Source organism: Ambystoma mexicanum, chromosome 7p, assembly GCF_040938575.1.
Source record: "Ambystoma mexicanum isolate Mex_15411 chromosome 7p, UKY_AmexF1_1, whole genome shotgun sequence".
Taxonomy (NCBI): Eukaryota; Metazoa; Chordata; class Amphibia; order Caudata; family Ambystomatidae; genus Ambystoma; species Ambystoma mexicanum.
In genome coordinates, this window is record NC_090939.1 from 9,610,382 (window position 1) to 9,624,502 (window position 14,121).

General features: G+C 44.5%; 1 protein-coding gene across 2 annotated transcripts in view; it reads right to left on the reverse strand.

Annotated features, from left to right (window-relative positions):
• Positions 1–14,121, reverse strand: part of WDR4 (WD repeat domain 4) — a 210,759-nt gene that overhangs the window by 19,560 nt on the left and 177,078 nt on the right. The window lies entirely within an intron of this gene.

A 14,121-nucleotide genomic window follows, 5' to 3' on the forward strand; every position in this document is an offset into this window, starting at 1 on the left:
GACTAAGAAGGATGTTGTGATGCCTTTGCAGTGGAATGAAGAAAGCCAGAGAGCATTTGATCTGCTCAAAACTGCATTGTGTTCTGCTCCAGTTTTGGGCACACCAAATTATGAACATTTTTTCAGACTGTTTGTACACGAGAGTGAAGGCTGCGCGTTGGCTGTTTTGACACAGGAACAAGGTGGAGGAAATAGGCCGTGCGGCTATCTGCGTTGGACCCTGTAGCGCGCGCTTTACCACGATGTTTGTAAGCTGTTGCAGCAGCTGCTGCATCAGTGAAACAAACGGAAGGGATGGTATCAGGGCACACCTTAATTTTGATGGTGGCACATGCCATAGACGTTCTACTCAATAGAACGCAGGCGCAACACCTCACCTCTGCTAGATTGACTAGATATGAAATTGTCCTCTTTGCGCCACACATCCAAGTTATGAGGTGTAGCGCTTTGAATCCTGCAGAATTAATACCACTGCCCACGGAGGAACTCAGTGAGAATGAATCTCCTCCCCATGATTGTTTAATGGTTACAGAGGAAGAAACTAAGGGGAGAATTGATTTGACAGATACACCACAAAAAGAGCCAGATGGAGAGTTGTTTTGTGATGGTTCCTGTTTTAAACTACCTGATGGCACATCAACTGCTGCCTATGCTATAACCACGTTAAAAAGTATTGTGGAGAGTAAAAGAATCCCCTACAACTCTGCACAAACGGCAGAGATAATAGCCTTGACCAGAGCTTGTGAGATTTCTGAAAAATCAGAGTGTAAACATATACTGACAGCCAATACGCTTTTGGCGTGGTTCATAACTTTGGCCGACTCTGGGCAGAGAGGTTTCTTGACATCACATGAGGCCAGAATTCAACATAGCCCTTTGATTGTGCGATTGTTGTCTGCACTCACTTGTCCAAAGTGCCTAGCGATAGTGAAATGCAAGGCGCACAAAAAAGTAACATGCAAAGTGGGAGAAGGAACCGCATTTGCAGACAGAATTGCGAAACAAACTGCCACTGACTTGAATACCAAAATGTTAACAGTACAGTCTGAGGAAGTTCCCTTCATGATAGAAAATGGAATTGCTACTGTCAAAGAGATGCAGGCGGAAGCCACTGTTGATGAAATCAGAGTGTGGGCTGAGGGCTCTGCAGAATTAGATGTAGAAGGATGCTGGGTGGACAAGGAACGTAGAAACTGGATGTTGCCCAATTCCTATGTAACGGCAATGGTCACAATGGCCCACAGTCCCACTCATATTGGTGCGAAAAAGATAGTCCAACATCTAGCCACAGTATGGGAGAATGCACACAAAGAAAAATGAAGAGAGGTTGGTCCAGAGCTGTATCACGTGTCTTCAACACAATGTGGGAAAGGGAACAGTGACTCCAACAGGCAGTTTTGGCACTCCCTCTATGCTGTTTGAGGTGATCCATTTTGATTTCATAGAGATGGAGAGATGCCAAAACTTGAAGTATGTTCTGGTGGTCAAATGTGCATTTAGCAAATGGGTGGAAGCATATCCACTCAAGGACTGCAAACGTAATGTTGAAGGAGTACTTTTCCCGTTTTGGTTTGCCCGTGTCATATGATCAGACAACAGTCCGCATTTTGTGGGCACAGTAATATTACAGATTTGTGCAGGTCTCCAGATTGATAAACGATTCTGTTGTTCTAGACACCCCATGTCTGCCGGTCTTATTGAACGCCACAACGGCATTCTGAAGTCCAAGATAAGCAAGATATGCGCAGGAAGCAAGTTAAGCTGGGTAGATGCATTACCGCTAGCGGTACTATGCATGCGCACATCTGTGCAGGCAAGAACTGGGCTCTCCCCGTACGAAATCGTAATGGGGAGACCGGCAAATTTTTGGTTTGCACCCCAGCCAAAAAGGCTGAGGGAACTTGAATACCCTGTGCTCAGCATTTATTGTAATCTTTTAATTCAAAAATTGCGTTTGATTCATCAGCAGGTGCAGGAGGCATTACCAATATGATACACTGGCCCAGGACACGCACTGGAGCCAGGAGACTGGGTGCTAATTAAGAATTTTGAGCGGAAGACATTGTTAGCACCCAGATGGCGTGCACCCTATCTGAGCCTCCTAACTACGCAAACGGCAATTCGTGTGGATGGAAGGAAGACGTGGATCCATGCGACACACGCCAAGAAGGTCCCATCACCGTCTGAAAAACTGACTGATCGGGACGAGCAGAAAGAGACAGCAGTCCCAGTAACGAAAGAAATGATTGCCAGTTCTTTGCCACAAAATTTGCCTGATCCCGACACGAAGCATGAAAAGATTGCTGTAAAAGGGGAGGGGCAAGGAGGGCCCCAACGTTATTCAGCAGAACCTGCATCACTGCTAACAGACACTAAACGTGTACCACTTTGGTGCCCACCCTCTTTACTTGAGGCTTCAGCCTGAAACGAAAGCTGCAACATCAGTGTGGCGCCCACCATCATCTGCTATTGCGCCACAGGCTGACTCAGAGCTTGAGTCTGGAAGTGCATCCGCACTATTCATTGATCACACAACACCAGGAGCGAGGCGATATAATTTGCGGCCTCAGAAGAAGGAGTGATCAAACCTACATCTCTGTTGATCTTTTTGTTGCCTCCGTTTCCTATTCTCGGATGTAGTAGGAACCGGAGGCCTAGAGGAGAGTGGCGTGAGGGTTGTGCAACTAGGACAGCCCAATAAACGAGGCTCCTCGGTGCTAACATAAAATCCATGTGTCCTGAACATGCACGAACAAACGGGGCACACATGGTACGAAGGCAATTGATAACTGCCCTGGAGTTCTTTTGAGCAATGTGCAGACGCACAGAGATCTTGCCCAGCATGTAGCAATCCAGGCTGCTAAGAACTGGCAGAACAGACTGTTGACATTTATCGAACTTATTGACATTCCAACGAGTGCAACGAAGAGATATTCACGACAAACATTGTTGAAGAAGAGCCGTGAGAGAGAAATGCCGGAACCAGCATCTGCCCTCTCCTGCACCACTGCTGATAATGAATTAGACATAGCGCATAGAAGGTTACACAAAGGAAATGGTCGAAAAAAATTGTATGCTGAGCTTAACGATGTGTATAATGAGTACATTGGTCCCAATAATGACAGTACGGGTATTAAGGTACTTGGAAGAAATGCACCTGTTAGAAGTTCTCTTGCCTGTTATAAACATTTCCACGGCGGAAAGCCCAGTCCATGCAATTTCCTACACCTTATCCCCAATGGAAGAGAGACCTAGGGAAGGGTATGGGAATAACACATTATTGCTAATAATGAACATGACACTCAATATTAAGGACAAATAATTACTGGGTTTGTGCCCACTTGCCGCAGCATGGTGGTAAGGGGATTGGTTAGTATGTGCAGCCCCTGCCATTGAGTTCTGCATGTTACGCCTCTTTGAGTGCATTGTATTATGGGAAATGGAACGAGAGTGAAACTGGTCAGCTAGACAAAACAAACATGAATTTATAGTCCACGTTCTGTCCCCTTTTGTTTGAGAAAGAAGAGTTCCTACTTGGTGGGAACATTCACCAGATGCATGAACATAGCATTCCTTGAGAAGGAGGTAGAGCCAATTTATGTACGAGACCCTGTTTACTTTATTTGTGGAGAAAAAGCATATCCTTGGTTGCCTAGAAACTGGGGAGGTACTTGTTACTTGGGCTTTCTATTGTCAGGTTCCATAGTAAATAGGTGGTAATTAAAGAATTATTATCCTTATGTTCTTTGTTTATTTCATTGTTAGGTTTAAAAACTAAATATAGTCCTTTCACTGTTAAAATGGTTGGGCCTTAACTTCCATATTCAGAGTACTGCAGATACCCCAAGCCAAGATGGAGGGCAGAGGCAGGAGTTCTGATTGGGTGGCAGGTTGACAATGGTGTGACTCCCAACATTCTAAACTGCCTTTCATTAGTTTAGTTTCCTGAGCTGGTCATGTTTCTGTTTATCTCCTATGTTTTGGGCCTTGGAAAACTCATAAGAAAATATCTTCAACACTAAAAGAAAAAGAAACAACTCATTCAAGTTACATCTACTCTAAAGAAATTAATTTTCCCTGTGGAAGAAAATGCTGAGAGGTCTTCTAAAGCAAGAAATAAGCTAAGTACTTTTTATGTAATTAATCTAAATGAACTGCCAAAGTTAGCCTTATATTCTGTTATTTTCTCCTCTGAAGTGCAAGGATTAAAAGATGTCGTGTTGTGAAGCCAGTGTTTTTACATGGCAAACTCATTCATCAGAGATTAAGTCATGAAAACATGATATTTAAAGGCTATTAAAGTTAATGACTGCACAGGCAACTTTGTTTTTTAAAAGCAGCACCAAGAAGGATATTTATTTTTGAGCCCAGGTATTTTTAACAAAGAGGAAAATATATAAGACTTGTTTACCATATTATATGAGGAATCTTCCAAATGCATCTCATTACATGCAAAGATGTTTTTGAGGAATAACTTTACTTTAAAACTGCACTCAACATTAAATGGTATTTCCTTTGGTTGTTGAACTATTTCCATAAAGAGAGGTAAATGAAATGGAATTAACTGATTAAGGAAAGAGTATCATTTTAAAGAAAACAAAAGATTATTTCTGTGTTTTCAACTATTTTTTCAAGTGTGCTTCATTCAAAAGACTCATCTTCTTGAGACATTCTGGAGTTTGTGTTCACAGTTTTATTGACATTGTTTGGAAACACATTTTCTTTTCTTCAAGTTCATTTATTTCCACAAGGAACCTCCATCAGTTTAGTCACTTGTAATGACATTCAGTTCATTGGTTTTCAGCAGCACAGTTATGAAACATGACCACCAAAGTTTGCTTTTAGGGTAAAAGAGTTGGAGTTATTTCAAAACTAAAAACATAGCATTCCTTGAGAAGGAGGTAGAGCCAATTTATGTACGAGACCCGGTTTACTTTATTTGTGGAGAAAAAGCATATCCTTAGTTGCCTAGAAACTGGGGAGGTACTTGTTACTTGGGCTTTCTATTCCCTGGGGTATTCCTTCAAGAACAGCAGACATAGCCAAATTGGCCAGGTCACGACCTTGACGAAATGATAAAGGAGGTCTGATTGCAGAGGCTATAGCAAAATCATTCATACCATTCTGGGGCCAAGCAATAAACTCTTATAAGACGACTGTCAAGAATATTAGAGGAAACAATAAATGGAACAGATATATTATATAATATGACCCTCGAGGAAAAAGGAATTAGATTAATGTCACTCCAATATACAATGGCTCTAGATATAATTCTGGTTGATCGTGGTGGTGTTTGCAAAATCGTGGGATCAGCGTGTTGCATATTTGTGAGTGACTCCTCCCGCACAATTTTTGGAGCGATAAGAAAGTTGCACGTTCTGAGCTCTGATCTTCACCCCCCTGAAGGAGGCTGGGAATTGAACATAAGTTCCTGCTTCTGGGAAGTATTACGAACATGGGGATGGAAATTATTTGCGATCCTAGTAGCAGTACTAGGAATATTCATGGCATTTTTGTTGCATACATTGCCTACCTATAATATGCACTGAGTTGCGGCCATTTTAAGGTGAACAAAAATCGCTATTTTGTTTTCTAGCTTATTTCCTCGAACGTTGCCTTAGCTTCATGTAACACTGCTTTGCTGAAATATTATTCTGCTTCGCTGGTGCATAATGCAAGGCCGCGAGAGGCATGTTGAAACACAACGCAGTAACCCAGACAGAAATGCCCGGTCTCCTCCCACACATATCCTTGAAGAGTGAGCAGCAAGGCATTCTAATCAGTACAGCAGGTGCCAGCCAGTCTCGGTAGCAAAGTAGAAATGTTAGAGCGAGCATTAAATGACTTGAATTATGCTCTTCTTTGCGGCCCCCACTTTCCTAAGCCCGTTGGAGCTCTGGAGAGCAAGTTGACCCCCAGCACACAAATAGAAACTAGGAGATAGCAAGGCCTGGAATGTGTCTCTCCCCTACGCGCAGCTTGTTCACGAAAACAGAAGCATTGTGTTCCTTTAAACAAAGACTTGTGTCTGTGGGCTTACAAAATTGCAGACTGTTACTAAATGAATGTTTGAAGGTGTCATACTCGTCACTATTGTCAATCATCATGCTTAGTTCAAAGGAAATGTATTAGGGGCGGTATAGAGTGTGTTGCTACTGATTACAAGATGCTCATTCTGTATATATGTAACTGTTGTACTATCTCCGGGGCTCTTGCGTCCCCCGAGGTCTGATCGACACGTCGCAGGGCGTGAGACCAGTTGGCCAACTGAGACTATTTTCTTTGCAATAAACCCTAGATTTTGGGAATACAACCTTGTGTCTGACGTATCAGTTTGTGTGTGGTGATTGTGCCTCGTTTCCATACGCGAGGGTCCCTGAGGGGCTCCTTCAACTGGAGCTGCCATCAAACTCAAGGCTCCTTCAAACACATCATTTATGAATGTGCTGATGTTAAAGTATTTTGGGGAAATGTAGGAAAACTCAAGCATATTTTTCTCCTGCAACAAGATATCTGCCTTATTTTGCTTTATCTTGGCAGTACCGTTATTCAGCCATAAATTGACAAAAAAAAATGTTATCTGTTTAACCTCTTAATGATAATAGCTATTCAAGCTTTAACCTCTAATTGGAAAGATGTTAACATATTAAAATATGGTGGAACACAGTGTGTAATATCCATAGAATGGAAAAAAGTAATTCTACGACCGCATTTTTACAGCTGAAACATTAATTGAAATGGCAGCCATTCTTAAAATTTTTAGAAAACTTCTAGACAGTAGAAAGGATAACATTCTGCCTTCATCGTTTATCTCGGTAATCATCTTCCATCCCTTGCTTTCATGTTTGTCCTGCACGTCTTCTGTTTGTTTAAGGTAGGCTCATAGTTGTGTAAAACATGTTTCCTGAACTTAAACTGCATTTTATGCATTAGGTTATAGAATGTTTATCACACTATAAGTGGCTCTGATAATGAGCTACTTGTTCCATCTTCTTATCTTCATTTGTTCTTGTATATGCAGTAGGAGCCTTATATGCTTCTTGATCTCAAAATATTTAAAAAAATACATTTTAAAAAGCAGACCTGGTTAAGACATTTTTAATCACACCCGTAGCGCACTTACAGCTCCAAGCAATTCAACAACTCTCAGAAGACTGCTTTGAAAAAACACTGGCAGGCACTTTAAGCCGAAGGTTTGATGTTAAGGGTTCATAAATCTAGCTCAAAGAGATCCCAGGAGGATGTGAAGGGCCCTAGCAAGAGAAACTACCAGACCCTCAGAGTTTGGTCAATTACTAGTTTGTTGTCGAGAGATTAGTTCATTGCACATTTTCAAAACCTCTGTCGACTTGCATTGTGCAAAAGAGATGATGTTGTAGTAGTATAGGTTGTTCTTAATTACAATGGTCCCTTGAAAGCATCTGCTATGACTTTCACATTTCCATCTATCATCGGCAACTTTGATTTCCTCCATGAGTGTTTTAGAATGTGAGATGTCCTTTTAAGGGAGACCAGTTCATCATCAAACCATTTGTTGTTGTTTTTGGTCATGATTTTTATTCTTTTCTATATACTCTACTCATTTCCCCTGCCCCCTCACTAGACAGTTGTCCATCTAGTGGTGGGTTCCAGAAGTAAACTGGTGGATTTAACACACACCTAATGAACAGAACAGGGTGATAGTTTGGCGAGGGAGGGTTGGTGAGGGGAGTTACATGAGCTCAAATGTGCTGTTTGCAGGGTGACCGCTCACAATATAAAGTTAGGCAACAGAAGAATTCTTTGTAGACCGAGTAAGCATGTAAGGGACTGCGTTCAGAGGAGATGGGGCTTGCTACTACTGCCACCTGTATGGCATCTGAGCCAAACCCTCGATTTCATTCAGTCTGTACCCCATTGCAGTGAAGCATCATAACAGTCTCCTCTACTGCCATCACCCTAAAGCTGCTGCTCCCCCCCCCCCCCCGTCCCCCACGCTAGCCTGCATATGCTGCACTTGCACCCAAAGTAGGCAGGCATGTCTGCCATGCGGAGTGTGGCAATAAAGCCACCCGTCTACTTTAATAGTAGGACATGTTGGGTCATAACAGTTACATTTGAAAAAAGAAAAGCACTGGTCGAGATGTGCAAACCAAGAGCTCAGGCTAGTCGCATTGTTCAGCGTCAAGTGTCCATGCCTCGCCACTAGCAATGCTAGAGGAGCTGCAGTGTAATGCTGTTCAGTCTGACTACGCACTAGCAATGCTAGAGGAGCTGCAGTGCAATGCTGGTCAGTCTGACTTACTAGCAATGATATAGGAGATGAAGTGCAATGCTAGTCAGTCTGACTCCCCACTAGCAATGCTAGAGGAGATGGCAGTGCAATGCTAGTCAGTCTGACTCCCCACTAGCAATGCTAGAGGAGATGAAGTGCAATGCTGGTCAGTCTGACGCCGCACCCGCAATGCTAGAGGAGATGAAGTGCAATGCTGGTCAGTCTGACGCCGCACCAGCAATGCTAGAGGAGATGGAAGTGCAATGCTCGTCAGTCTGACTCCCCACTAGCAATGATAGAGGAGATGGAAGTGCAATGCTCGTCAGTCGGACTCCCCACTAGCAATGCTAGAGGAGATGGAAGTGCAATGCTCGTCAGTCTGACTCCCCACTAGCAATGCTAGAGGAGATGCAGTGCAATGCTCGTCAGTCTGACTCCCCACTAGCAATGATAGAGGAGATGGAAGTGCAATGCTCGTCAGTCGGACTCCCCACTAGCAATGCTAGAGGAGATGGAAGTGCAATGCTCGTCAGTCTGACTCCCCACTAGCAATGCTAGAGGAGATGCAGTGCAATGCTCGTCAGTCTGACTCCCCACTAGCAATGCTAGAGGAGATGAAGTGCAATGCTGGTCAGTCTGACTCCCCACTAGCAATGCCAGAGGAGCTGCAGTGCAATGCCCATCAACCTGACTCACCATGCCTCACCACTAGCAATGCTAGAGGAGCTGCAGTGCAATGCCCGTCAACCTGACTCACCATGCCTCACCACTAGCAATGCTAGAGGAGTTGCAGTGCAATGCCCGTCAACCTGACTCACCATGCCTCACCACTAGCAATGCTAGAGGAGATGCAGTGCAATGCTAGTCAGTCTGACCGAATGCGCAAAGCCCACTGACTCAATATTTCATAATATTCTCTAGAACAAAACAGAACCTTGGCTTTCGCAAGTAATTGTCCTGTGTATCCTTTTATGTATATGTTATTGACTACATCAATTGTGACTTGTTTCAATTAATATATCTGTATGTCTTGTGTGGCACAACAGCCCTGAGTAAGACCTTTGTAAGGTCGAAACACATTCTGGCTGTTTTGCAGATTAAAAGCATAATATGGAAGAACTAGACGTTTCCATTGTGTATGTATTGTTCTAGAGAATATTACGACATATTGAGAGTCAGTGGGTTTAGTGCATGAGGTCAGACTGATCAACTTTTCTCCGACATTGGACTTTGGTCACACACTTTATTTGGTCCATGCAGCAAACTCTTGGTATAGGAATGAGCTTCATTAGTCAAACAATTCATAGCAAGTATTGAGGGAGATGGCTCAAACCAGCAATTACCCCTTTCACTTGCCAGTTTAGATGCAGTACAAGCCGCGCTCCCAATAAGATTCCAATGTGGAAGTAACATTATTTACCAGGAAGTAAATAAGTAATATCCATTACTGGTGGGAGTATTTAATAAGCAAGTAGAACTATAAACAGAAATGTGATGTAATAGATATTTCTTTGCACCTAGTTATTCATGCATAGGTACAGGTGTACCCCTTCAGATCAGCAGTAATAAGGATTGTTGCTGCTTGTGCACTACACACACTACTTTCCCAAACACGTGTAGGGCTGTGTGTATGAAAGCACAGGAATACGCTCTTCTAAGCCAGTTTGCTGTTTTTTACTCCCCATTTTTATTTTGTGAGGTATATGCACATTTTTAAGGAAACAAGTGCCTGATATACCCCTAATCTGTAGGGTTGAGTACATAGATCGGTTTGTTGGGTTGATCTCACCAGAATGTGCTAGTTTCTTATAAAGCATATGGCTGCCGCTGTATAATAAAACTTTCTGAAAGCTACCAGCTATCGCTACTGTGTTAGTGCAGTGTGTGTAGCGGCATAGGGAGGTTCAGCGAATACCCCGCCTAGAGCAACCAGGTCCTGCAATTAAGAAAACAGAATTACCCATAAAGGGCACACTCCAGGACACCTGCAGCCCGTGCTGAAGCTGAGAGACGCGGGTCCAGCGCACACATGCAGGAGGGACAATGATGGAGCTGAGAGACGCGGGTCCAGCGCCCACATGCCAGGAGTGCGATGGAGCTGAGACACGCGGGTCCAGCGCACACATGCCGGAGGGAAAGTGATGGAGCTGAGAGACGCAGGTCTAGCGCGCACACATGCCAGAGGGACAGTGATGGAGCTGAGACACGCAGGTCTAGCGCCCACATGCCGGAGGGACAGTGATGAGCTGAGACACGCGAGTCTAAAGCCCACATGCCGGAGGGACAGTGATGGAGCTGAGAGACACGGGTCTAGCACACACATGCCGGAGGGACAATGATGGAGCTGAGAGACACGGGTCTAGCACACACATGCCGGAGGGACAGTGATTGAGCTGAGAGACACGGGTCTAGCACACACATGCCGGAGGGTAAGTGATGGAGGTGGAAGTGTGTTAAAGCACCAGCGATGTCTGATCAGAGAGTGTCCACACATGGAGACGCTGAGCCTGAAGAATGAGTTAATGTTAAAGGACATTTGTACCGTGCACTATCACCACCGGAGTGGTCCCCTGGCGGCTCTGAAAGTGGAGGGGAGGTTGAGTTAGTGGGAGGAAGCAGGAAAAGTACAAGAGAGCAGTGATGTGCTGTTGGCAGCCTCAGCCCGGTGGGTCCGTTGGCTGGGCCTGGGGTTTTGGCGGCCAGTAGTCATCGTGTAATGTTGTGCAAGACTGTTTTTGGTTTGCTGTTGCGATGTAGTGAGGTTTGTGCAACTTGTTGTGCTGTAGGTTTTGGTTGTGTTTGGTTTGGAGTTTGAGGGTGTATGCAGAAAGGGAAATTGTTAGTGGGGTTGGTTAGTTTGTGTCTCTATCCTGAATTGAGGCGCTCGGCTTGCGTAGTCTCCCCTTGATGCGGCTCTGTCCTGATCTGGGTCTGACTGGCATATAAGGTTCCTTACTTCTCTGGTCCCCACCTCTAACATGCTCTCTCATAGCTCCCCTTATCCTCCCTTCTTACTCCTGTGGCCAGTGCACCTGTCAATATCAACCTCTCAGGTAATGTGGTGATTGCCAACATCTCGACAATTCCACATCATTGTGGTGCCTGGCGGTAACTAAGGGGTGGGCGAAAGTGTTAGGTGGGATTGTCTGGGGTAGTTGACTCAGTTTCCATGCATGCCGACTGTGTTCCAGTCTATCCGGTGTCACCCGTTCAGGTGCTGTGGGAGTTACCCTCTTGGGTCGGGGATGTCCCTGTCCTTTCCAGTTAAGTCACCCTTTTTCCGGTTTTGTTTCCAGATTTAGTCCGTGGTGTTGAAGAACAAGGTTTTTCGTGATTTCATGAATTTTAGGTGATCAAGTGTTTATTACTTTTGGGATGTTGTTCCAGGTTTTTGCGGCTAAGTGGTAGAAGGAGGTGCCTCCAAGTTTTTTCTTAAGTTATGGTTCAAGTTCCAGGTGGATTTCGTTGCTTGATCGGAGGGGTCTCATTGGTTTGTAGACTTATTTTCTTTTGTAAGAATTCTGATCCTTGTCCGCTGATTGCCCTGTGCGTTATACACATTGTTTTGAAGTTGATGCAGCATTTTACTGGGAGCCAGTGTAGTGTTTTTAGGGCTGGAGTGATGTGGTCTCTTTCTGGATAGTTTGAGGAGTAGTCTTGCTGCTGCATTTTGGATCTGTTGCAGTTTCTTCAGGAGGTATTCTGGTATTCCGAGGTAGAGGCCGTTTGCATAGTCGATTTTTGACATGATTAGGGCGACGATAGTGAGTGTTTTGTGTGTGAAGGAGAGGAAAGGTAGAATTCTTCTCTCTGTGTGGAGGAGGAAAAAGCATTTCTTCACTGTTGCATTCATTTGTGGTTCCAGGGTTAGGGTGTTGTCCATTAGGACTCCCAGATTTTTTACTACCTTCGATGGTGTTGGTGCGTTTCCCATTTCCGTAGGCCATGGGATGGTGGTTTTGTTCTCTTAGTCTTTGGATACGATCATGATTTCGGTCTTTCCTGGGTTGATTTTCAGGTTGTTGGTATCCATCCAGTTGAAGACTTCTTTCAGACAGTCTGTTAGGGTTGAGTGGTCGGCATCGGTGTCTTTGATTTTGTAGATTATCTGAGTGTCATCTGCGTAGTTGTAACATGTAATGTTGTATTTTTTTAAGATTCTGATGGCCAGTGTGATAGATGTTGAAATATAGTGTAGATAGTGACGATCTTTGTGGCACTCCAGTTGTTATCTCGTGGAGTGGATTTGAAAGGTTTTATCCATACGGTTTCTGTCTGCTAGGAATGATTTGGTCCAGCATAGTGCTGTGTCTGTTATGCCTATGTCTTCTAGTGTTTTGGTCAAGGTGTCATGGCTAACTGCGTCAAAGGCTGCAGAGAGGTCGAGCAGAATGAGGGCTGAGGTAGTGTTTGAGTCTGCATTAGTTTTGCGGTCTTCCCAGATGGATAGTGCCGTTTCCGTTCCTCTCGCTGGTCTGAAACCGATTTGAGCTTGGTCCAGCTGTGGTGTTTTTCTACGTGTTCTTGGGTTAGTTTATATACGTAGGTTTCTAGAAGTTTTGCTGGGTAGGGGACGTTAGACATCGGCCTGTAGTTGGAAAGGTCATCTACGTCACCACTTGTGTTTTTCAAGAGCGGCAGCACAGAAAGCAGTCATCTAGTGTGGCGGGAATGCCATTTATTGGCTTTGACACGTCGCCAATGGAAAGGTTTTTTTTTTAATTCATTTTACGCTAGTGCCACAGAACATGAAGTGTGGTCATATATGCAACACAACCCATACAGCACTGGGAACTAAGGGGAAGTTAACACCTGGTAAACTAGGGAGAGCCAAGCAGAGGATTCAAGATCGGTTTTATGGTACCGTTTCTCGCTTCCCTTTAAAACAAGCAGTAGCAAGAATGGGAAGTATTCATTTTGGGCAGGGCTAGAAGGGTCTTGTGGCACTGAGTGTAATGCCCAGAGACTGTCCTGTTGAGGAAAACTCTGCAACAATCTCTGCTGCCACAACTCGCATGATATTGCCAGCTGAGGTAATAAGCAAAATCGGGCTACTGAGGTAAGTGGCCCATGCAATGTGAAGTTCGATGAAGAGGGGGTGCCCAGGAAGATGGTCATGCCGTCCTGTTCCTTCTACTCTCACACGGTGGAGATGGGAAAGAGGGGTCGGCTGCATGTTCCCTTCAGGGGGGCTTATCACTGGAAGAGGAACGGCAGTAAGCAGGAGGCTGGGAAATGTCCCAGCATTGCACTAGGTGGGGGTGGGCATGGAATGGGGGGGGTCTGGTAGCCTTTTGTTGATCTCACGTCCTATGATTCTATGGAAGATGAGCGCTACTGGCCAAATCAGACCACCCCAAGGACACCTAGATATACAATTCATGTAGTGCATCTTAAGGACCACCAACTGTTTCCAATAACTGCCACCGGTACGATATGCGGTACAATATGCTGGCCCCTTCTTACATGGTACATAGTGTAATTGACGCCCAACCCCTTAACTTGCATTTCATGAGCGGTCGTTTCTGACCACATCTGAAGCACCGGTCAGAGAAGGGAAGGCATAAGATGGAAGGGGCTGCTTCTCAAGTCTTGGATTTATTTTAGAACATGTTTTGAAATCCAAAAAAGAGATGAACAGGAACCCTAAATTGGTAATGTAATTATTTTTTGTAGAATAAAGGACAGGACCACATCCTATATGGCCAACCTCACATGTATAGGGTATCCTCACAGGATACAGAGGGAGGCCTTACTCTACAAGAGATCATTTGGGATTGGAACATGACAGCACAGGTCATTAGCCCCTGCCCCCTGCTGCTTATTGCCCCCTGCTGCTTATTGCCCACTGGCAGGGAGGAGACCGC